Source organism: Macrotis lagotis, chromosome 1 (assembly GCF_037893015.1).
Source record: "Macrotis lagotis isolate mMagLag1 chromosome 1, bilby.v1.9.chrom.fasta, whole genome shotgun sequence".
NCBI lineage: Eukaryota > Metazoa > Chordata > Mammalia > Peramelemorphia > Peramelidae > Macrotis > Macrotis lagotis.
In genome coordinates, this window is record NC_133658.1 from 431,029,348 (window position 1) to 431,052,206 (window position 22,859).

The 22,859-nt window shown below is 37.1% G+C and overlaps 1 long non-coding RNA gene across 1 annotated transcript in view; it reads right to left on the reverse strand.

Moving 5' to 3' along the window:
* LOC141506411 (uncharacterized) overlaps positions 1 to 21,830 on the reverse strand; it is a 40,655-nt gene extending 18,825 nt beyond the window's left edge. The window contains exons 1-4 of the long non-coding RNA XR_012473874.1: positions 21,612 to 21,830; positions 10,299 to 10,436; positions 3,073 to 3,138; positions 2,253 to 2,319 (exon numbers count right to left, since the gene is read on the reverse strand). This is a non-coding gene — a long non-coding RNA (uncharacterized LOC141506411). The remainder of the gene's footprint in view (positions 1 to 2,252; positions 2,320 to 3,072; positions 3,139 to 10,298; positions 10,437 to 21,611) is intronic.
* Positions 21,831 to 22,859: the final 1,029 nt, after the last annotated feature.

Genomic DNA, 22,859 nt, shown 5'->3' on the forward strand with positions numbered 1-22,859 from the left:
GTATTTCTTTCCTATCTCATGGTTTTCTCTCTTTTCCCTTAATCCTAATTCCTCATACCAAAAATGACTAATCTGTAAACATGTTTAGGACAAATGTATATGTACAATATTCACTAGACTAAGGGGAGAGGGGTGGGAAGGGAGGGTGGAAGGAAATTATGTCACTTAAAAATATACATATGCATATAGATGAATGTTGAAAAACTTTCATAATATGTATCTGGAAAAATAAAATATCAATTATAAAAAAAGAACTGTGTTAGAATCTGATCTCAGACACTCACTAATTATGTCACCTAGGCAAGTCATTTAATCCTATATGCTTTATTTTCCTCATGTAAAATGAAGTGGAGAAGGACATGGCAACTCCAATATCTTTGTCTGGTATGACTGAATAACAAAAGAATTTTAACTCTTAACCTTGGGAATGTGACCTGTGGTTTAAGATATCCATTTGGTAAGCCATATAGGAATCCAATGTTGACATTTAGGTGGTACAGTAGATAGAGCACTGACCTTGGAATTAGGAGGACCCAAGTTCTAATTTGGTCTCAGACACTAGTGAATACTGACTGACTAGAGCAAGTCACATAACCCTGATTGCTTCTCAGCCAGGACCTGATTCATATCTGGCCACTGGACCCAGATGGCTCTGGCAGAGAAAGCAAGCTTGGTGACTTAGCACAGCACCACCTCACTCAAATCTTGTCATGGCTTGTCATGGCATCATCTCCCTGATTTCGAAGGACAAACTTCAGTAATGTTCTTTTTGTTTTTTTAAAGGTTTTTGCAGGGCAAATGGGGTTAAGTGGCTTGCCCAAGGCCACACAGCTAGGTTATTATTAAGTGTCTGAGACCAGATTTGAACCCAGGTACTACTAATTCCAGGGCCAGTGCTTTGTCTACTACGCCACCTAGCCACCCCTGTAATGTTCTTTAAAAGTACCAAATTTAATAATGATCAAAAAAATCCAGGGAGAAAGTTCAGTAAGTTCTTTCATCTAGCCCAAGACTACACAAAAATGCAGACAAAAACTGCAGACTTAGAAAAAGAGAACTTCCAAGAAAACCACCCAGACTTATTAGAACCAGAGGTAAAAGTCAAAATAGAACAAGTTCACTAAACATCTTCTGAAAGAAACCCCAAATGAGAACTGCTAGAAATATCCTAGTCAAAATACAGAGCTTCTAAGACAAAGAAAAAAAATCGCAAACAACCCACAGAAAGTTCACTGTTCCCCAAAGAGACATAGTCAGATAAGCTACTATTTAAAAAACGAAGAAAGCTTGGACTACAATATTCCAAAAGGCAAAAAATTAAAACTTACAATAAACAATGATTTATTAATCAAAGTAAAGTATAATTCTACAAGAGGGGGAAAGAGGTACATTTAATGAAATATTTACAAGTATTCTTTTTTTTTTTTTTTTACGTTTTTGCAAGGAAAACGGGGCTAAGTGGCTTGCCCAAGGCCACACAACTAGGTAATTATTAAGTGTCTGAGACCAGATTTGAACCCAGATGCTCCTGACTCCAGGGTCAGTGCTTTATCCGCTGTGCCACCTAGCCACCCTACAAGTATTCTTGATGAAGAGACCAGAGCTGAGTTGATATTTTGAAATTCAAACACAGGTGTCCTGGAAAGGTAACTATTGTAAATAAAAATCACTAAAGACTTAAGTACTCTAATCACAATCAACTATGACCCCAAAGGACTAATAAGAATGTATGCTACCTAACAACTACCTCCTAACAAAAAAATGGTCGACCCAAGATGCAGATTGCAATGTATCTTTGGGCATGGTAAGTATGTAAATTTATTTTGCTTGACTATTTTTGTTACAAATATTGTAACAAAAAAAAACAAAAAACAAAAAATATAACAAATTATTTTTCATCTTTTATTTGAGGGAGGTCAATTTGACAGCAAGGTTGCAATACTGTTGCCTTGCTCCCTCCTCTCCACCCCCCAAAAAGAAAAACACAAAAACACAAAAAGGAAGGAAGTTCAAAAGGAAATGCAAACAAACAGGGAAGCTCTTAAATAATGTGTTGAATTTATTGTAAGCTTTAAAAAAAGCACACTGTACATAATAGCAATTTCCAGTTTCATATATAATCTTTGTTTTTTCTTCATATATGGAAATATTCTCTCTTTAGTAGGTGTATCTGTATGTGTGTTTAATTCAGAATAAAAAAATTGTATTGTTAATATCTTAACTTGGGGGATACTCTTTCTGGTTTTTCTTACCTGGATGAATTGGTTAAACAGCTATCAATCTGTCCTTATGGTTCTAAGCCGACTGGGACTGGTGACCCTGAAGAGATAAGAGCAGAAACTGGTTTTCAGGGAGCAAGATTCATTAGGGAATACCAAGTCTGAATCCTTGGTTGAGTTCTTCCTATGGTGTCTCTACTCTATCCCCATTTATCTATCAGTGGATGTAAATGATTAAACCCCCTTATAAATTATGATGACCCCAAAGAAGAACCATTTTCTGTCATTAAGGCAGGTCAGAATGGGAAGAGGAGGCATGATGGTGATCATCAAAACCCTAACACAAGACAGAATGTGATAGGGACTCTAGGAAAAAGGCAGAAGAAGAGCTCTATTGGAAAGAAAAATCACTCCCCTTGTTATAAATTACAGGAAAGAACTATTCCTACTTCAGGTCATCCTTGGAAGAACTCAGAAAAAAAAAAAGCCGCTACATGATCAGTTCCCTGGGTCTCAAGTCTAGTGGGGCAGCTCCTGCCCTTAGGAAGCTCAGAGTATATTTATAATGCACAGAGGGAGGTTTACAAAAGGGAGATTGCCCTCAAAAGCTCACAGTCTGGGAATAATTAGGAAAGGCTTCCTGGACAAGATGATTCTGAACTGAGCCTTGAAGACTAATAGGATTTGAACATATATCTACTCTCTCCAGATTCTAGTAGTCAGATCTAAAAGTACGATTCAGCAAGATGAAAATAATAACATCCAAGAGAGTAAAAAGTACAGGGTGATTGGGGCTCATGTAAGGCTCTTGAAACTTTGAGTTCTAAAGATGCATGATTCCAATTTGACTCACTCAATGCAGGGACCAGGCTTGTACTTTGCAGAAGTAAATTCCGTCCTCTTCATTTTAGGAATGTGCCTGTGAAAAACAATTTTATCTATTAAATTATTCTCATCCAAACATTTCTTACTTGGGGTGGGAAGGCAGTCCAAAAGCACGTATGTAGGGTTTCCTTAAGCACTTGAATATCTCCCTAGCAAGACATTCAACAGCTATAATTTATAATATCCTTAAACAATAGACAAAAATTTCCAGTCTAGACTGAGCTGGAGTTCACAGTTTAGGTAACAAAAGTAACTTATAATGTGGGCACACTCTAGAGAATCCTTTTTTTAAAAAGCTTTTGAGTGGATCTCTCAAGTGGCCCCTGTCCTGGTGTGGTCCCCACCCAAACTCCATCCTCAGGGAGAATAAAGTTCCTCCCTGACCTTTCACCCAGTTTCCTCAAAGAACATGTTTAGACCTTTAGTAAAGAGAAAAAAAAAATTGTGCAGGGCATTGTTTTCTAGAAGTTTAATTAAATATTAATAAAGTTTCCCATTTCATTGAGACCGAGGACTTTAAAGTGTTGTCTTAATATTCATTGTAATATGTGCTCCAAAGAGATAAGTTGGATGAGGGAGGGATAAATCAAAATGTTTCTACAACTCTTGCGAGGCCTTTGGACCTAATTTCATTTTCCCTTTTTTTTTTTAACTGGCACATGGAAAGACAGAATCAGTATGCTCAGATGATTTGAACTCCTCATGTGGAAAGAGGTTATTCTCAGAAAGTCATGATAATTTGTAATTCAGGTACCTTGGGAGGACACTGGTTTTGTTCTGCTAACCCTGTCATTAGGAAAAGCCCTTTCAGTTGGCATGTAGCTGAAAATGGGGATGCCTTCAGCAAGGCACAAGTGACCAGAACTTCTTCCATATTATTCTTTGCATTGTGTTAGTTATTCCTTCCTTCATGAAAAGCATTTGGTGAGAGACAATTCAGTGAAGGGAGAAGCCTTAGTCTCTTCCTTACAGAGAGAGTTCTGCCTCTACATTTGTCCTTCTCTTCTAGTGAATGAGAATAGCTGACTTTATGAGTTACAAAAGATCAACAGAACAGTCTCCAGGAATCCAGTAGTCCAAACTCATGTCAGGTTTTGAAGCAACTTCCAAAGATACTGGAGGAGCCAGGAGTGATTTTCCCAATCCAGTTCAGGAGTAACTGAAGTGAAGACTAAGCTGAACATCATGCTACAAGCAAATATGAATTTGGCAGGACCAATGTTATGTAAAAACTGATCAAATTTTAGAGGTCATTCTCTCCAGAGATGAGTTAGGGAACACTGTACTCCTGAATTATAGGGAGGAATTATTTGTACTTTTTCCCTGGTTTTTTTTTTTTTAGTTTTTTTTAGGTCCCTGAATTTTCAAAGTAAATATTTCTTTTTTTAAAGACTCATTAATATTCATTGAATGGGTACTAGATATTGTCACCTAATACAAAGTGAAAACAAAAATAGCAAAACTTGAGCTGATGGGTTATAAGGTAACCCAAATTCCTCTTAGAACTAGAAGGTTAACTAGCCTGGTTCTGACATAGTGAGCCAAAGCAACCTCATTACATTTGCTTGTTTTTTCAAGGCAATGGGGTCAAGTGACTTGCCCAAGATGCCACAACTAAGTATGTATTAAGTGTCTGAGGTCACATTTGAATTCAGGTCCTGCTGACTTAATGGCTGATGCTCTATTCACTGTACCACCTAGCTACCCCTAACCTCATTATATTTAGGTGCTGGTCCATGAAGTGCCCTTCACACTTGCATAGTCCCCTGGAGAGATTCTCCACCATGGACTTTAAATTTTGGATTCCTTACTATGCAGGATATTAGAGAAATTAATATTTTTTCTTCTTTTTCTTGGCTATAATTATATAGTTGTTTTTCTAGTGGCTGTTCTATTTCCATTACAAATTAGTTATATTTGAGATTTTTGTAGACCTGTACTTTTGTTGATTTGTGGAATGGTTAAATGCTATCATTTTCTGTATTATTATGTAAGTTGTTTTATCCTTTATTCTTTTTTTTTTTTTTAGTTTTTGCAAGGCAGTGGGGTTAAGTGGCTTGCCCAATGCCACACAGCTAGGTGTGTCTCAGGTACTTTTGACTCCAGGGCTGGTGTTCTATCTACTGCACCACCTAGCTGCCCCTGTCCTTCATTCTTGAAGAAGACCATGACACCAAGGAAGTGATTCCATGAGATGTATGTGAATTGAATTTGAGTGAGGGGGTGCTGTGCTTAGTCACCAATCTCACTTTCTCCTCCAGAGCCATCTAGGTCCAGTGGCCAGATAGGAATCAGGACAGTTGGAACTTGCCTGGGAAGCAAGGCAATCAGGGTTAAGTGACTTGCCCAAGGTCACACAGCTAATGTCAGGTGTCTGAGGCCAAATTTGAACTTGGGTCCTCTTGGCTTCAGAGCCAGTGTAGAAATATGGAGTTTGCAGCATTAAAGTTTGAGAAATATTCATATTTTTCTTTTTTTTAAATAAAAAACATCTACTAGACTACTTGTCTTATTGCGAGATCCTTATGCCCTGCAAATCTTTAGAGTAAGGTTTGCCTAGCAACTTTAAAAAAAATCAGCTCTTAGTGCTTAGTTATTTTTCTTTGTGGAAGGTGGTGCATTAAGTCTTCAGTGCATGATCTGTAGTTAGACCCATGGTCAAGGAGGTCAACATTAGCCATGTGGAATCCTTTGGATCTGCAGTGGGGGCAGTAAAAAGGTAGCTGAGAGCAATCATGTAGAACAGTGGTGTTAAATAGCAACAAATTCCTGTGACTCCATATTGACTTAGAAAGTCACAAATTAACATTGTCTATATTATCTTTTATTTTTATCTTTTTTTAAAAAAATTTCTAATTATATTCTAATCTGGTTCAAGCTTCAGTCATTTGCAGCTGTTGGTTCTATGTCTGATAAATCTTTGATGTAGAACCTTTGGCCCTCAACCTAGGATTTATAGAAAAGCAGTGAGCATTGAAATAACAACCCTAGGAAACCAACAGCACAGAGCAGGGGATGGAGGGCAGGGGGTCCAGGTAATCAGATAGCCAACTATAACAATGTAGATCCCTAGACTCTCCATAAGAATCATCTAGAGTGGGCAGAGGATAGGTGAAACAGTCAACCAATAGTAGGAGTCTTTGACATTTCATCTTCTTTTCTTCATAATAACCTCTACAAAAAGGTTAAAATGAAAAAAAAAAGTAGAATTGTGCTATGTTGTAGAAAACTTTAAATCAAATGATCTGAATTTTGCTGAGTAGATAATATAAAATCATGAAAGATTTGTGAGGAGAGCAATGATATGATCTCATCCATCAATAAAAATAAAGGAAGGAAGGAAGGAAGGAAGGAAGGAAGGAAGGAAGGAAGGAAGGAAGGAAGGAAGGAAGGAAAGAAAGAGAAACTAAGAAAGAAAGAAAAAAGAAGGAAAGAAAGAAGGAACACAGAAACAAAGAGAGAAAGGAAAAAGAAAGAAAAGTGGGAAGGAAGGAGGGAAGAAAAAAGGAACATTTTGTCAGGATGATGAAGTAATAATTGGAGCAAAGAAAGAAGAGAGGCAGGAAAAAACTGTTAGAAAACTATATTCAAATGGAAAGGAAGCAATGAAGAGCTGCTCTAGGGTGGTAGAGAGAGAAATAACAGACAGAATATGAATATGAGAGGTATTATGGAGTTGGGTTTTGCTATGACAGGATTTGCTAAAGGACTGAATAAGAAAAGGAAGAGACAGAAAAAAGTAAAGTTAAGTTCAAAGATAAGATATGTGACACTGAGCAAGTCACTTAACCTATTTGCTTCAATTTCCTCAAATGAAAATGAGTTAAAGAAGGAAATAGCAAACTACTCCAATATCTTTGCCAAGAAAACCCCAAATGGGGTCACAAAGATTCAGACATAAGTGAAAATGCTTAAATAACAGCAATGAACATGTTCTGGGCACTGAGCTAAGCCCTGGGGATACAAAAAAAGGCAAAACTCAACCAAACCAAAAACAGTCCCTTTTCTCAATTAGCTCACCATCTAACAGGAGACTACATGCAAATAAAGATATACAAAAAAGATATATGCAGAATGAATTGAGGGTAGTTTCAGAGGGAAAGTGTTAACATCAAGGAGGACTGGGAAAGACTTCTTGCAGAAAGTGAGAATAAAACTGAGGATTGAAGGAAGCTAGGAAAGAAAAGATCCTAAATAACCCAGAACCTTCAACTAGTCTTCACATGGTTATAATCTCTGATCTTCTCACTATTCTGGTCACTCAGAACCATAATATAACTAGGGTTACATTGAGGCAAGGATTACTTAGTTGTTTGAGCTGAGTCACAAGACTAGGGGCCACTCTTCAGGACTTCTCACCATTCTAGAAGAGTTGCTGTCCCTGAGGAAGACAGTTTTCAACAACCTGACTGAAAGATCATTGAACTAGAAATCAGGAGAACTGAGTTCTAGGACCTTACTCCAACCCTCACTTTGGGTTTCTGTTGGTTCCTTTATAAAATATGGTAAGTGGACAAAGTGGTTTCCTAGGTGCCCCCAATTCTTATTGCCTGAGAATTTATGATATTCGGGTTCATTGTTAGTTTCAAAGAGTTGAATGAGCCTTCACCAAGGACCTTAAGTAAGTCACTTCCCCTCTGTAGGGGTCCCTTCTTCTCCCTTTATAAAAGGATGGTGATGGATAAAATGATCCCCAAGGTCCATCTGAACTCTAACATGTCATTTTGCATGCTTAATGAGAGGTCGGTAGCTTCAAACCCTATCCTCAAAAGTATATTTGTGATAAAGATTATCACCAACCCAGTCCTCCCCACTCTGCCCTCCCCTTTTCAGGCTACTTGGTTAACAAGTGTGAAGAAGCAAATGCCTTTAGATATAAAAATTTCTTTTTGTTTAAATTGAAAGTTACCAGGGCCTATTACTGAAGAGGGTTCAAAGGATGAGTTCCAGATTAGAGAAAGAACTAGAAATATCTGTAAGAAACTATTCTTAGCCCCAAAAGAAAAGAAAAGAAAAAACTCACTAATTAATAGAAAAGCAAACAGAAGGAAGACCTTGAAGTCTAAACCTTCTAGGTTAGCCCTTTTGGAAATAACTATGGAGCCCTTTCAACATCCCTGGGGAAGAGAAAGAAACAGGATAAAAATGAGCTATGGGATTAACAGTTCCAGGATTTGGTCAAGTTAGAGCCTGAAGATTCTTTCTCAGTTTTGAGCAAAACATATTAGAAAGGACTCTGACAAGTTGGAAGGTGTCCCAAAATGACTGAGCCTAGAGCTACAAGAAGGAATCTTGCACACAAGGCAAACATTGTAAACCTGATTGCCCAGAGCAAACAGCACAAAAGGAATCTTAAGTAGAAGGGGAGGTTGACTTTACATCTAGGGAGAGATAGAGACTCCAAAACACCAAAAGACTGTTACCAGAGAGGCTGTCCTCTTGCCCCCCATCTCCAGGAAACCAGATCTTTTGGTAGCTTCTAATTTGTTTTTTCTTACTTTTTATTTTATTTCTTTTCTGGAGCAATGGGGTTAAGTAACTTTCCATACTCACACAGCTCTTGAGTATCTGACACTAGATTTGAGCTCAAGTCTTCCTGATGCCAGGGCCCATGTTCTATCCACAGCACCATTTTTTTGTCTTTAGTATGCCACTCTTTTGGAAGGAAGAAGAAAGAAAAGGGAGAAGGAGAAGGAGAAGGAGAAGGAGAAGGAGAACAAGAAGGAAGAAGAAGGAGGAGGAGGAGGAGGAGAAAGAAGGAGGAGTAGGAGGAGAAGGAGAAAAAGAAGCAGCAGAAGAAGGAGAAGAAAGGAGGAGGAGGAGAAGATGATTTATATAGTGTTTCCCTTACAAAAATCCTCTGAGGGAGAAAATACAACTGATAGAGAGACCTAGGGGCAATAAAATTATTTGTCCAGTGGCACACAGCTTAAAGGGTGTCCACTTCTTACCCTAAGAATAGAGCTTTTTCAACTAGAAGGTCATAGTAGGTTTTTGCCTTATCTGGAAATAGAAATTCAAGGATTTAGAGCTGGAAAAGATCTAAGGTAGCATCTAACTCCTTCATTTTACATATGAGGAAAGAGCATATATATTCCATGTCCATAACCAGCAACTTTTTAAACCTTTATATCTGTCTTGAATTTTATTGTCATCATCATCATCATCATCATCATCACCATCAATTCTTAAAGAATTTTCACTCTTGTCTGAGCTTCCCAGTAGCCATATATGGGAAGTGGAACAAGTATCATTGTCCCGATTTTGCAGAGGAAATCATAGAAAGAAAAAGTAACTTATCCAAGATTCATGATGATGGTGATGATATAATAATAATAATATTAGCTAGCATTTATATGACACTTTAATATTTTTGAAACTCTATAAATATCTCATTTTATCCTCACAACAACTGTAAGAGGTAGCTATTATTATCTCCATTTTACAGATGAGGAAACTGAGGTTAAATGCCTTACCTGGGTTTACATGATTCATGTGTAAGGCTAGGTCTTTTTGACTCCACGATCAGCACTCTATCCACTATGTTGTCTACCTGTCTCTTACATACTTTTTTTTTTTTTTTTAGTTTTTGCAAGGGTTAAGTGGCTTGCCCAAGGCCACACAGCTAGGTAATTATTAAGTGTCTGAGGCTGGATTTGAACTCAGGTACTCCTGACTCCAAGGCCAGTGTTCGATCCACTATGCCACCTAGCCACCTCCTCTTACATACTTCTTGACAAGAAGTTCATTACACTTTGTGCTACACCAGACTGCTTCTCCAAGTCCACCTGGATAAGTGTCAGTCTTAAGGAAACCTCTAAAACAAGGTTCAGGTACCATAGTCATAAGGCACCTAAAGAGAAGGAAAAAAGGAGAGGAAGAATATAAAATGAGATGGGAAAATGACTATTAACAGGCATAGAACTTTAAGCATAATAATTGCTTAATAAAAAAATTTTGCCTATTTCTTAAGGAAACATGTTTTGGGTTCCCAATTTTATGTATGGTTATATTGGGGAAAGCAGGAGGAGGAAAAGATGTGAGCCTCAAGGAACTACCCATATACTTGAGGAGACAAAATTCACCCATATGAAAACAGAATAACAGTTATAGAATTTTATAAAAGAGTAGGTAATTATGGGCTAATTTCACATTGTTCATCCTGTCTGTGTTTCATCCATAACTCATACTCACAAGTTGGGTCCTCAGGGAATGATTTTCCCTCAATTAATAAGTATTCTCTGGGTCCACATTCCTAAAACTGTAGCTCATGGGCCCCACTGATGTGTTTGTCTTGTCTCTGGTCAGCTACTGGAAGGACTTCCAAGTTGCCTGAAAGGAAGAAAGACTTCTCCCAGTTTCCACATAGCTATCCCAACAAACCATGAAGATCACACAGAAAAAAATAATGATCAAGAAATCCAGATGAGTTCTTTCTTTCTTTCTTTCTTTCTTTCTTTCTTTCTTTCTTTCTTTCTTTCTTTCTTTCTTTCTTTCTTTCTTTCTTTCTTTTTTAGTTTTTGCAAGGCAATGGGGGGTTAAGTGGCTTGCCCAAGGCCACACAGCTAGGTAATTAATTATTAAGTGTCTGAGCCCATATTTGAACTCAGGTAATCCTGACTCCAGGGCTGATGCTCTATCCACTCTGCCATCTAGCCACCCCCAAATGATTTCTTTCTTCCTTTTTTTTTTTTGCAAGGTAATGGGGTTAAGTGGCTTGCCCAAGGTCACACAGCTAAGCAATCATTAAGTATCTGAGGTCACATTTGAACTCAGGTACGCCTGACTCCAGGGCAGGGGCTCTATCCACTGCGCCATCTAGCTGCCTCCCAAATGATTTCTTTCAATGACTTCTAATGACTCCTTCCAATCCAGAGCTGGACAAAGGTCAATCAGCAGCTTGAGGGCAACAAGAAAAAGGGGTTACCAGTACAGAGTAGACTTCTATCACAACCAGAGATGGGCCAAGAACTCTATAAAAACTATAATAGGACAAATAGAAATCAATGACTCCTTGTGACAGGAAGAAATGCTAGAATATGACATAAAGGTTGGAAAAAAACAGAAGAAAATATATGGCTTTGATATCAAAAATAACTAACTGACCTGGAAAATAGGTCATAAAGAGATAACTTAAAAGTCATTGGACTCCCTGAAATCTATGATTTAAAAAAAATACTTACATCTCAAAAAATCATAAATGAGAATTGCCTTGATTTATTAGAACCAGAGGGTAGATTGAAGATAAAAAGAATCCCAAGATCACCTCCTGAAAGAAACCACAAAAGAAATCTAAAAAAATCCCAAGAATGTCAGTTAAAATCAAAAGTTTCCTTATCAGAGAAAAAATATTTCAAGTATTCAGAAAGAAATTCAAGTATCCTTGTTTGGTTCTTTAATATTCGTTTTACTATGTCTGTAGTATATTGAACTATAAAATCTCTTTGCAGCTCTGATGTTTTCAATAGAAATGTTTGGAAGTCCTTTAATTCATTTAACATACATTCTTTCCCCTGAATAATTATACTCAATTTTTCTATTGAATTATACTCAGTTTGTAAGTTATTCTTGGTTGTAACCCTTCAAACACACACACACACACACACACACACACACACACACACACACATATTTTGTTTTTGTTTTTGCAAGGAAGTGGGGTTGTGACTTGCCCAAGATCATACAGTTAGGTAATTAAATTTCTGAGGCTGGATTTGAACTGAGGTCCTCTTGACTTCAGGGCCAATGATCTATCCACTGCACCACCTAGCTGTCCCATCACATACATATTCAAATACATACATGTAAATATATGTGCCTATACATACATATATGTCTGTATATGTGTATATCCCTTACCTTCTAAATCTTTGTATTCCAAGTTCTTCATTCTTTCACAGTGATGGCTAAATCATGTGTGATCTTCTCTATGCCTCCTTGGAACTTGAATTCTTACCTTCTAGAAACTTGTGACCTCTAAACTCTGTTTTTTTGTCTATGATATTCATAGAGTTTTCACTTTGGAATTTCAAGAGGTAACTGATGGATCCTATCTATTTCTACTTTTTGCTCTGGTTCTAAGAGATCTGGGCAATTTCTTTTAAAATTTCTTGAAATAGGAACCTTAGGTTCTATTTTGACTGTGGTTTTCAGGTAGACCAATAAATGATTCTTAAATTTTTTCTTATTTGCCAAGTCAGCTATTTTTTGTGGACACACTTTACATTTTCTTCTTTTTTTTCCCCCAGACTTTTGGCTTTGTTTTAATATTTCTTATTGCTTCATGGAATCGTTGACTTCCATTTGATCTATTTTAATTTTCAGGGAGTTTGTTGCTTGACTCATATTTTACACTTTAGGTTTTTACAAGGCAATGGGGTTAAGTGGCTTGCCCAAGGCCACACAGCTAGGTAATTATTAAATATCTGAGGCCGGATTTGAACTCAGGTACTCCTGACTCCAGGGTAGGTGCTCTATCCACTGTGCCACCTAACCACCCCCATTTTTAGCTTTTTAAAAAAAAAAAAACTCCTCAAGGGATTCTAGTTGATTGTGACCAAGCTGTGTTGGGGTTTTTTGTGTGTGTTTTAGGTTTTGTTTATAGATATTTTGGAATTGTCTTCTTTTGGATTTGTGACTTGAGTATTTGTCACTATATTAGTATTTGTATGGTAAGACTTTTTTGGTCTATTCATTCTTTCATCTCACTTTCTGACTTTTGCCTTGATGTTAGGGTTAAGTTCTGTGTATTTCTGGAGAGAAGGTTTAGGATGGTCATTTTGCTAATTTCTTGGGAGTACTGAGTATAGTATTACTTCAGGCTCTTGAGAACAGATCAGATTGCAGATCAAGTGTTCCCAAAGTTCTCTGATTCAAGGCAAAAGCTGATTCACTGCTGCAAGTTCCTGACTTAGGTTTGAGACTGAGCAACAGATAGATTACTGTTGAACCCTGCCATTGTCAGTAATCTAAGAAAATCTGATGATTCAGATTGTTTCCTTTGGTCTGGGATTTCTGGGCTGATATTTCTTTGCAGATTCCAGATATTCTTATACTCTGTACAAGTTGTCCTGGTGTGGGTTAAAGATACTTCTTTCTTTGATACATAGCCTCTCTCTAGGTGATGATATGTTCTGAGTGGTCTACTCCTAGCCAGACCTTGTTTCCATTGTCTACAGACCTCTACCTATGCCAACTTGGGCTGGAAAAAAGACTCATTGTGATTTTTTTTTCTTGGATTTTCTCATCAAGATTCAGTTTAGTGTTTTTTTTTTCTAAATCTGTTTAGAAGATTTTTGGAAGGGGGAAAGGAGGGAGCTCATTGTACTTTTTTCCTACTACTATGTCATCTTGGACTTACTTTCCTTAAATAAGTTTAAGTACCAAAGAACAATGGCAACTTCATTATAATTGAGAGATCTTGCAATATAATATTCTAAAAGCAAAAAAAGATGGACTTACATCCAAAAATTATGTAAACTCTGAATAGCTGAGTAGCTGAGTACACTCCCACAAAGGAGAAAATAGATGTTTAATGGAACAGAGAACTTTTTTTTGGTTTGTTTTAGTATTTAAATATATTTATTTGTTTTTACAAGCATAACAAAAATAGTGCAACAAAGCAAATTCCAACACTGTTAGTGTCCAAAAATATATGTCTCAATCTGGATTTGGGGTTCATAAATTCTCTGATAGGAGTAGGGTGCAGTGGAAACAGGACTTTCAAGGATCTCTGATGAAAAGACTAGAATGGAAGAGAAAATTTTAAATGTAAATACAAGAATTAAGAGAAAGTTAGAAAGATGCATTTATTTGAATAATTGAAAGCAATGCATGATGATGCAATGCTAACATTCCAATGAGGGAGAAGAAGCAAGTGTCCTTTCAGAACCTTAATATCTTCAAAAGTTATTGAGGTAGTTAAATAAGAAAATGAGGTCCTAGGAAGATGAGTTGATTCTATTTTGAGAGAGGAAAAGTAAGAAATAGTAAAAAGGAATACAGTAGCATAGAAAGGAGAAAGACAAGGATGGAATTTGATAATTCTCATGAATGAAATACTTGAGAAGAGAGGTATACAAACACAGAAGAAGGGGTATAGGGAACTTCACTCTTATCTAATCTGAACAAAGGAATATTGAACACATAAATACCTACCAGTTTGGTATAAAAATACATCAGATTCAATAGAAAAACAAGTAGGGATGAGAGGTGAGATTTTAAAAGGAGAATAATATATGGAAGGGAATAGTCAAAAGCAAACAAACTTCCTAGTCCTTAAAAGGAATTGTGGTGCAGCTAGGTACTTTTGTGTGGTGGATAGAGCACCAGCCCTGGAGTCAGGAGAACCTGAGTTCAAATATGACCTCAGATACTTGATAATTGCCTAGCTTAATGACCTTGGGCAAGACACTTAACCCCATTGCCTTAAATAAAAATAAAAAAATAATAAAAAGGGGATTGAAAGGAGAAAAGAAAATATCTGGTATCTAAAGGAATACTCATCAATTGAAGAATAGCTGAATAAATTGTGGGGTATGGATATAATGAATTATTATTACAACATAAGAAATTATAAAAACTATTTCAAAGAATCCTTAGAAGTATAAACTAAGTTCTTAAATCTATCAACTTGTTTTTTTTTTACCATAATTTTGTGTAAATTATTGTCTTTGTTCTGGTCACTTTATTCTTTTAAATATATGTTTATACTTAGTTTAAGTATATATTTAAAGTATATTAAGTATATATTTAAAAGAATAAAGTGACCAGAACAAAGACAATAATTTACACAAAATTATGGTAAAAAAACAAGTTGATAGATTTAAGAACTCTGATTAATACAATAATAGATCCAGAGAACCTATGATGAAGTCTATAAAGCTCCCACTTTTTCTTCCCACCCCACCCCCATGCCATGTCAGAGAAGAGATGCAGAAAAATACCTCTATTTTTGGACATTTAAAAAAATTATTTTCACATTTCTATAATAATCTTGTAAAAGTAAATATAATCTCCCCTCTAATATTTTTGGACATTTTTACTGTGTGTATTTGGTTTATTTAACTTGACATTTTTGTTAACATGCATCATTTTTTTTCTTTAGTTTTTCATGAAAGAGGAAGCTAATGGGAAAGGTAAATTGATCCCCCAAACGAGGGCTATGAGGGAAAAAATGTACAGGGGGAAAAAAAAACAAGGAAGTTGAAAAGGAATCAATGACAAGTAGGACAGTACTGAAAATAATGTATTGCACTTCATATATATATATATATATATATATATATATATATATATACATATATACTTCTTTAAAGCCAATGGAATGAAACGACTCAGTTTCATACTGAATTCTCACTTCATATTCTGTTATGTATATAGTAATTTTCTTTTTTGTTTATTTGGGATTTTTTCTGAATTTTTAAAATTCAGAATTTTTCATTTTTTTTCTCAAGTTAGTCAAGGTACACAATTAGCTCAAAACAAAGTCATTTATTGAGATGGCATTACAAAAACTTTAGAAAAAAAAGCATCTTTCCTCTAAATTTGAGGTGCACACTCCTACAAATCTATACTGTGTTAATATTGTAACTTGTTCTGGTTCTCCTGATCATTCCCATTCCAATTCCCCTTTATAGTTAGAAGTAGTTAGTATAGAATAACAATAGCAGGAAATAAGATTGCCTGGAGGAACCGAGAAGTTATTTTATATTATCCATATATTAAAGAAGCATGATGGCTATTTATAAACTGTACCAGATATTAACTAAAATTCACATTCTGAAACTACATGCTAAATTAGGGGAAACCAGCTAGGCTGTGCTGTAAGAGCCTTTTGATTCTGCTAACTGCCCAAGGTCTGTAAACCTTAGAAAAGCTCTAGGCTGCACACTAAAAACCTGGACAATAAATGTTTCTGAAATCTTGAAGATGATTGGATATGTTACCTATCCAAGGAAGCACAGATAAGAATTAGTCTATCCCCCATCAAAATCCTATAAAAACGAGACTCCCAAAATCCTGCTTCCTGCCCCACCCCAGCACTCCATCTCCGTCAGTTGAAGGCTCTCAAAAATTAATCCATGATTATGGAAAAGTTTTCTCCTTTCCTATTCTCTTCCCCAGGCCATCTGCCTTCCTTCACCACCTCAGTCTCATGTCCATGCAGTCTGCCTCCATATCGCACCTTCACCATTGTCTATGTATGCTTTATAGAAGAGTGATTGAAGCATTTATTCTCACTGCCATTGTGGCCTTTCCATAGGAGAACCCAAAGAATTGTACATGCTTGCCCAATTTCATCATTTTATATTTCAATTAGCAGTTCATATGCAATGTCTATAGGAAGAGTAGACAGAGCTCACTAAAGGAGAGCAAAACATGTAGGTTTAATATGCAATCCTTTTTTGAGTTCTTTTGGTATAGAAATATTAATTTTGTTGATGACTATTATATTCATAATTTTTTAAAAAGATTTTTAAAAAGGTAATTTGGACATGGTAGGGGCAATGACAGGAGATAAAGGACTTCAATGGTAGTCAACCAATTTCTGAACCCAGAAAGTCAACCGGATACAGGAACCGAGGAAAGTAAGCCAGCTCAGGTTCTCTTATTAGATTTAAGGATCAGAAAAAATTTAGAATGTGAAAAAACAACAGGACCCTCAGGATCCCCACCTCCAACCCAACAAAGGACTCTGAGTTCATGCAGGTTGAGATCTCATCTTTTGGACTGATCCCTTAAAAGGGGTCAGTATCTTATTGCTTGCTCCCCTTATCTTGTAGAAAAGTCCATAGAAGACAATTTGAAGAACTCCTGAGTAAATATTTTCCATTTACCTTGGACCTACACTAAGCATTATCTGTCTAGGTTAGTTTCAGATCTTTGGTACTTCCTTCTCCTGTCTGTCCTTCATGACACTGCCTGGCAAACGCCTGTGGAGGATTCTGATGGGCCAATGTCTGACTCAGTCTTAGTAACTTTAAAATTTGGGCACTCTTGAACTCATGAGATAATTTCCATGACAGAAATTCCCATTCTGCAGATTGCTATTCTTTGTGCTACTGTCAGATCATAGGACCTTAGTGTCGTGGATTTAGAACTAGAAGGGACCTTAAAGATCATTAAGTATGACTTCTTCATTTTACAGATGAGAAAACTGAGGCCCAGAGAATTGAAATGACTATACTGCCTCATAAAGGAAACAGAAAGGCAGAAGAGGGTAGCTAGGGATTGGAGGTCCAGGGAACTTCCTTCTCAGGCTTACCTGGGTAAACACAGGCTTTGTGCTTCTCCAAGTTATTCTTTTCTACTCCTGTGTGGGCTGTGGGAATTCCTTCCCTACTTTACTATATCCCAATCTAGAATTCCAAGGGAGAGAAAGCATTCGAAGAGGGGTAGGGAGTGTTTTCTTTTATAGATCACAGGGAGGGAGACTTCTGAACAGTTTCCCCACTCCCAGCTCTTAGGGGTCAATCATCAAGAAAGCACCCTGTAAATCATCACTGAGAAGGCATATTAGATTGGTCATGGACTCCACTGATCACCTGCTGTTGTTCATGTTACTGTTTGTCCTTCCTTCTCGAAGAAGATCATGACATCAGAAAGTTAATATGTGCTTAGCCTTGCAGAGATCCTTATAGACCAGTTTATCAGTCTCTGCTTCTATTTGAGTATGATGTCACTAGTCTAAGGTCTGGAGCTCTATCCTAACTAGTATTCCAGTCTCTCTTCAGTTAGCAAGTACTTATTAAGTATTTACAACTAGACATTAGAGAAGCAAAAAAAAAAAAAAAGATAGTCTTTGCCCTTAAGGAAGCTTACATTCTAATGGAGGAACTATACTTTTAAAAGGGGAAAAGAAAAGCAAGAGGGGTTGGGGAACAAGACATTCACAAGCAAAGCGGGAGAGGGGAGTGAGCATGGGATCAAAATCTATAGAATGAGGGAAGGTTGCTTTGGGTCATTTTCTAAAATGGAAGTATGGGGAGAACTCACTGGACATATATTCCAACTTTTGACACAGTTCCGAATATTGAATTGGGGTTAGAAAAATTAGGATCAAAACCAAAGTTCTTTTGTTTTTGTTGTTTTACTATTTGGGTTATCTTTGCACTCTAATTGAAATATTTTTTTTAGGTTTTTTTTTTTGCAAGGCAAATGGGGTTAAGTGGCTTGCCCAAGGCCACACAGCTAGGTAATTATTAAGTGTCTGAGACCGAATTTGAACCCAGATACTCCTGACTCCAGGGCCAGTGCTTTATCCACTGCACCACCTGGCCACCCCTGAAATATTTTTTTATCTCATATCCTTAAGGAAGAAAGAAAATATTAGAGATAGCAAAATTATGTAATACATAAGATGACTTTTTAAAAATTGAAGATAATTATCTTTGGTCTTCGTTTAAACTCCATAGTTCTTTCTCTAGATACTGATATGCTTTTCTCTCAACACGTTCAATTTTGATATATGTATATCATAGAAACAAATGTAAACATTATCTTCTATAAGGGGAGGGGAAAAGGAAGGGGAGAGGGGGAAATTGTAAAATTCAAAACTTTGCAAAAAATGATGGGTCAAAATTAACTGTGTCTAATTGGAAAACAAATAAAATATTTATATAAAAAAGAATTATTTTTATCTCTCATAGTATTATGAGGGCAGTTAGGTGGTACAATGGATAGAATGATGATCCTGGCATCAAGAAAACTTTTCTCCTGAGTTCAAATCTGACCTCAGACACAGACCCTGGGCAAGTCACTTAACCCTGTTTGTCTCAGTTTCTCAATCTGTAAAATGAGCTGAAGAGGGAAATGGCAAACCACTCCAGTATCATTGCCAAGAAAACCACAAATGGTCACAAAGACTGAAACAACTGAACATCACCAAAATAATAGTAGCATAGTAAAATGAGGGGCCTGGCCAATGAAGCCCTATCCCCAGAACGTGAGCAGCAAGCTCTACCTGCTGCCAGCCTACATAGAAGAGACTGGAAAGCCTGATTCTTGAAAGGCATGATGATATGTAATGGAAGAATCCCACTCCCTGATTTAGAGTATACTAATTTACTGACCTAGCTAACAAAAGAAATGAAAAAGGGATAGGTAAAAAGGACTGTCTCCTGAACCAGAACCTAGAAGGGAGGGGAAAAGGGGAAGGTGTGTGTATGTGTATGAGACAGAAAGAAGTGAGTCTTGGTCCTTTGACCAATGTTTTTCCTTTAATAAGGAAAGCAGGTTTCATTTGTAGGTAAATGAATATTGGAGGTGGCTGCTCCTTTGAAAGGTCCAGGTAGCAAGCAGCAGGAATATGGAATCTGTAGTCTGGACCAGGATTTTCTTGAAACCACATGGTGACTAGCAACATCCTGGATGACCTATTTGCTTAATGAATCCAAAGGCAAATAACAGAAAGCTCCAGTAATTTAGCCATCAGCTGTGTCAAATTTGGAAGTGAAACTTTCAGGAGAATGTGCATAGTAGCTTTAACAGTAAGTTTGAACCCATTTTCCCCTGATGGAATAGGAAGGATATCCTTAGGTACTGAGGGGAAATGTTTGTAACTTGTATTCTGATTATATATATATACATATATATATATACATATATATATGTATATATATATTAGGTTTTTTTGCAAGGCAAATGGGGTTAAGTGGCTTCTGACTATATTTTCTAAGAACATATCTCTTTGTAAAAGCAAATTGAAGTTAATAAGTTAAATGAAAATGGAATACTAATCACTGGAGAGTTAACATTGAGAAGAACCTATAGGAATGCATCAAAACAGCAGTATTAGGGATACCCTAGAACCTGAAGGAAAAACATAGACTTGTTCAGAGTTCTGACTCATTCGTATGAGTGAATTGGATGAGTATCTTCAGAGCTTTTTAAAGGCTACAATAGTATAATGCATCAAGAACCTCAGAGGTCATCCAATCTAGCATCTTCACACCTTGGGCTCATTTTCCCAAGAACCATTAATTTCTCAATCAACATTCTTTTTACCATACCATAATCCGATGGGCCTTTAATACTCTCCAAAAGTATGAGCAACAGAGAGTGGGTTTAAGGGGTTAAGTACAGACTCTTGGAAGAGTCTCAAAGGAAAGCCTTAATTAAAAGGAATGAATCAAGTTTTAGAATCAGTCAGCCACTGGGCAGCTAAGTAATATAGTAAAAGAGTGCTGGGCCCGAAGCCAGGAAAATCCATCTTCCTGAGCTCAAATCTAAATTCAGACACTTCCTAGTTGTGTGACCCTGGGCAAGTAACTTAACCCTGTTTGCCTCAAATTCCTCAACTATGAAAATGAACCAGAGAAGAAAATGATAAACCCTTCCAGTATCTTTGCCCAAAAGAACCCCAAATGGGGTCACAAAGTGTCAGACATGACTGAAACAACTGAGCAACAACAATATGCCAGACCCTTTGCTAAACTCTAGGGATACAATAAAAGACAAAAAAGAAACAAACAACTTTTAAAGCTAGAATGGAACTTTGAAATCATCAAGTTTTGTCCCTGGACTCACACAAAACAAATGAGGTCCTTTTTTTTTTAGTTTTTGCAAGGCAATGAGGTTAAGTGACTTGCCCAAGGCCTCACAGCTAGGTAATTGTTAAGTGTCTGAGGCCAGATTTGAACTCAAGTACTCCAGACTCCAGGGCCAGTGCTCTATCCACCTAGCCACCCCCTACCAGGGCTTTCATTGTCTTCTTTGAGAGACCAAAGTTGCCAAAGATTCTGGGAGTTGCATTTTTTCTCAGATTGGGAAGAAAAGAAATTATTATAAGATCATGACTGAAATAAAATTTTATACTAGAACAGATTTCTTAAAAAAAACTCTAAGAGTAAGAACTCAGGGAGAGGAAATTGCCATCATTAGTTCTATGGTAAAACCTCCTGACTCCTCACCAGTCAACCAGTTCAAGCCTAACCAGGACTGTTAAACAATTATCATTTCCTTCCACATAGCTAAATGGCACAGTGGATAGAGCATTGGTTTTGGAATCAGGAGGATCCAGCCTCTAGTCTTAGACCCTTAATATTCCCTTATCTGTGTGACCTTTGGCAAGTCACTTAATCCTAAGTGTGTTCCATCCAGTCATCCTGATTCATATCTGACCAGTGGATCCAAATGACTGGAGGAGAAAGTGAGGTTGGTGACTTAACACAACAACCCCTCACTGAAATCTAATTCACATGCTTGTCATGGCATCATCTTCATCTCTTTGATATCATGGCCTTCCAGAATGAAGGACAAACAACCTCATTTCCTTCCTATCCTCTAGCTCTTCTTTTCTCCAAACTATGCACACACACACACACACACACACACACACACACACACACACACACACCCCAGGTCTTTTGATTTTTGAGTTATTTGATAGGAAATTTTTCATCATTCTTTTTAATTCTGTCCTCTATGGTCAAGCAGAGCAAATCTAATTAGTCTTTCCCATGATCACCCTTGAGAGATTTCAATATGTAGGCATTTGGCACATACCCCAAAAGTCTCTAATTTTGTCTTCCCATGTGGAGATGCTTAGGATCCTGATTCCTGTTTCCAGGAGAATCACAATAATGTGTAAGGGAAATACCTGGAAGAGATGAGAATGTGTAGATGTTCTATAGCTAGTCCTAGCCAGCTAACTACATGAAGAAAAGTAGGGTCATTGATTAGCTATGGAGGCATTAAAAAAGACCTATGAGTTTCATCCTTTGTTCCAGCTCTCCTGGAAACAGAATCGATAACCTTTGTGTCTGAATGTTCTAAAGGGCTCCTCAACATCCCTTCATTCTAGAATCTGAGTTCAGCATTGAAAGAAAATGGAGTCTCCTTCAGTTCAGCACTCTGACATACCACCAATGTCCCGAAGAATGAACTTTGGGAATTATCTCTTGGACCCTGACCCAGCTGAGACACAGATTCATCTCTCAATCATATCTCATCTGAACAGGAACTTGGTAGGACCAATACTATGTTAAGTAAGGTTTTAAGCCCATATCCCCTACAATTTGATGAGGTATGTGGGGGGGATATATGCCCCCAAAGTATTGAAGAAAATCTTTGAACTTTGTTCAAATCCTTGAAATTAAGTTTAAAAAAGCATTAATGTCCTAAAGTCAGTCTTTTTCTCATTTTCCCTTCATCTTTGTGTGTATGTGAGTCAGTGAGTGAGTCAGTGAGTGTGCGTGTGTGTGTGTGTGTGTGTGTGTGTGTGTGTGTGTGAGAGAGAGAGAGAGAGAGAGAGAGAGAGAGAGAGAGAGAGAGAGAGGTGGGTCTTGGTCCTTTGTCCAATGTTTTTCCTTTAATAATAACTTAGAGATCCCATGACAGATTTCACTTGTAGGTAAATGAATATTAGAGATGACTGCACCTTTGAAAGGTCAAAGTAACAAGCTGCAAGAGTATGAGAATTATCATTTCCTCGATATTAAAATCCCCATGTAAAAGCTATCCAATATTAAGTGGTAAAATGGAGTAAGGGTGTTAGTGTCCAGACTCCTAAAATCAAATTTCAGGACCTTCAATCCTTTAATGTTGCTGCCAAGTCCTGTGTTATCCTGATTGTGACTTCCTGATATTGAATATTTTTTCCTTGATCTGAAAGTTCTTAAACTTGACTATAATGCTCTTGAAGTTTTTTATGTTCCTGAAATGACTGGTAGATTTAAATTCCCATTTTGCCCTCTAGTTCTAGGACAACAGAGCAATAATCCTTGGTAATTTCTTTAAAAATGCTATATTGTT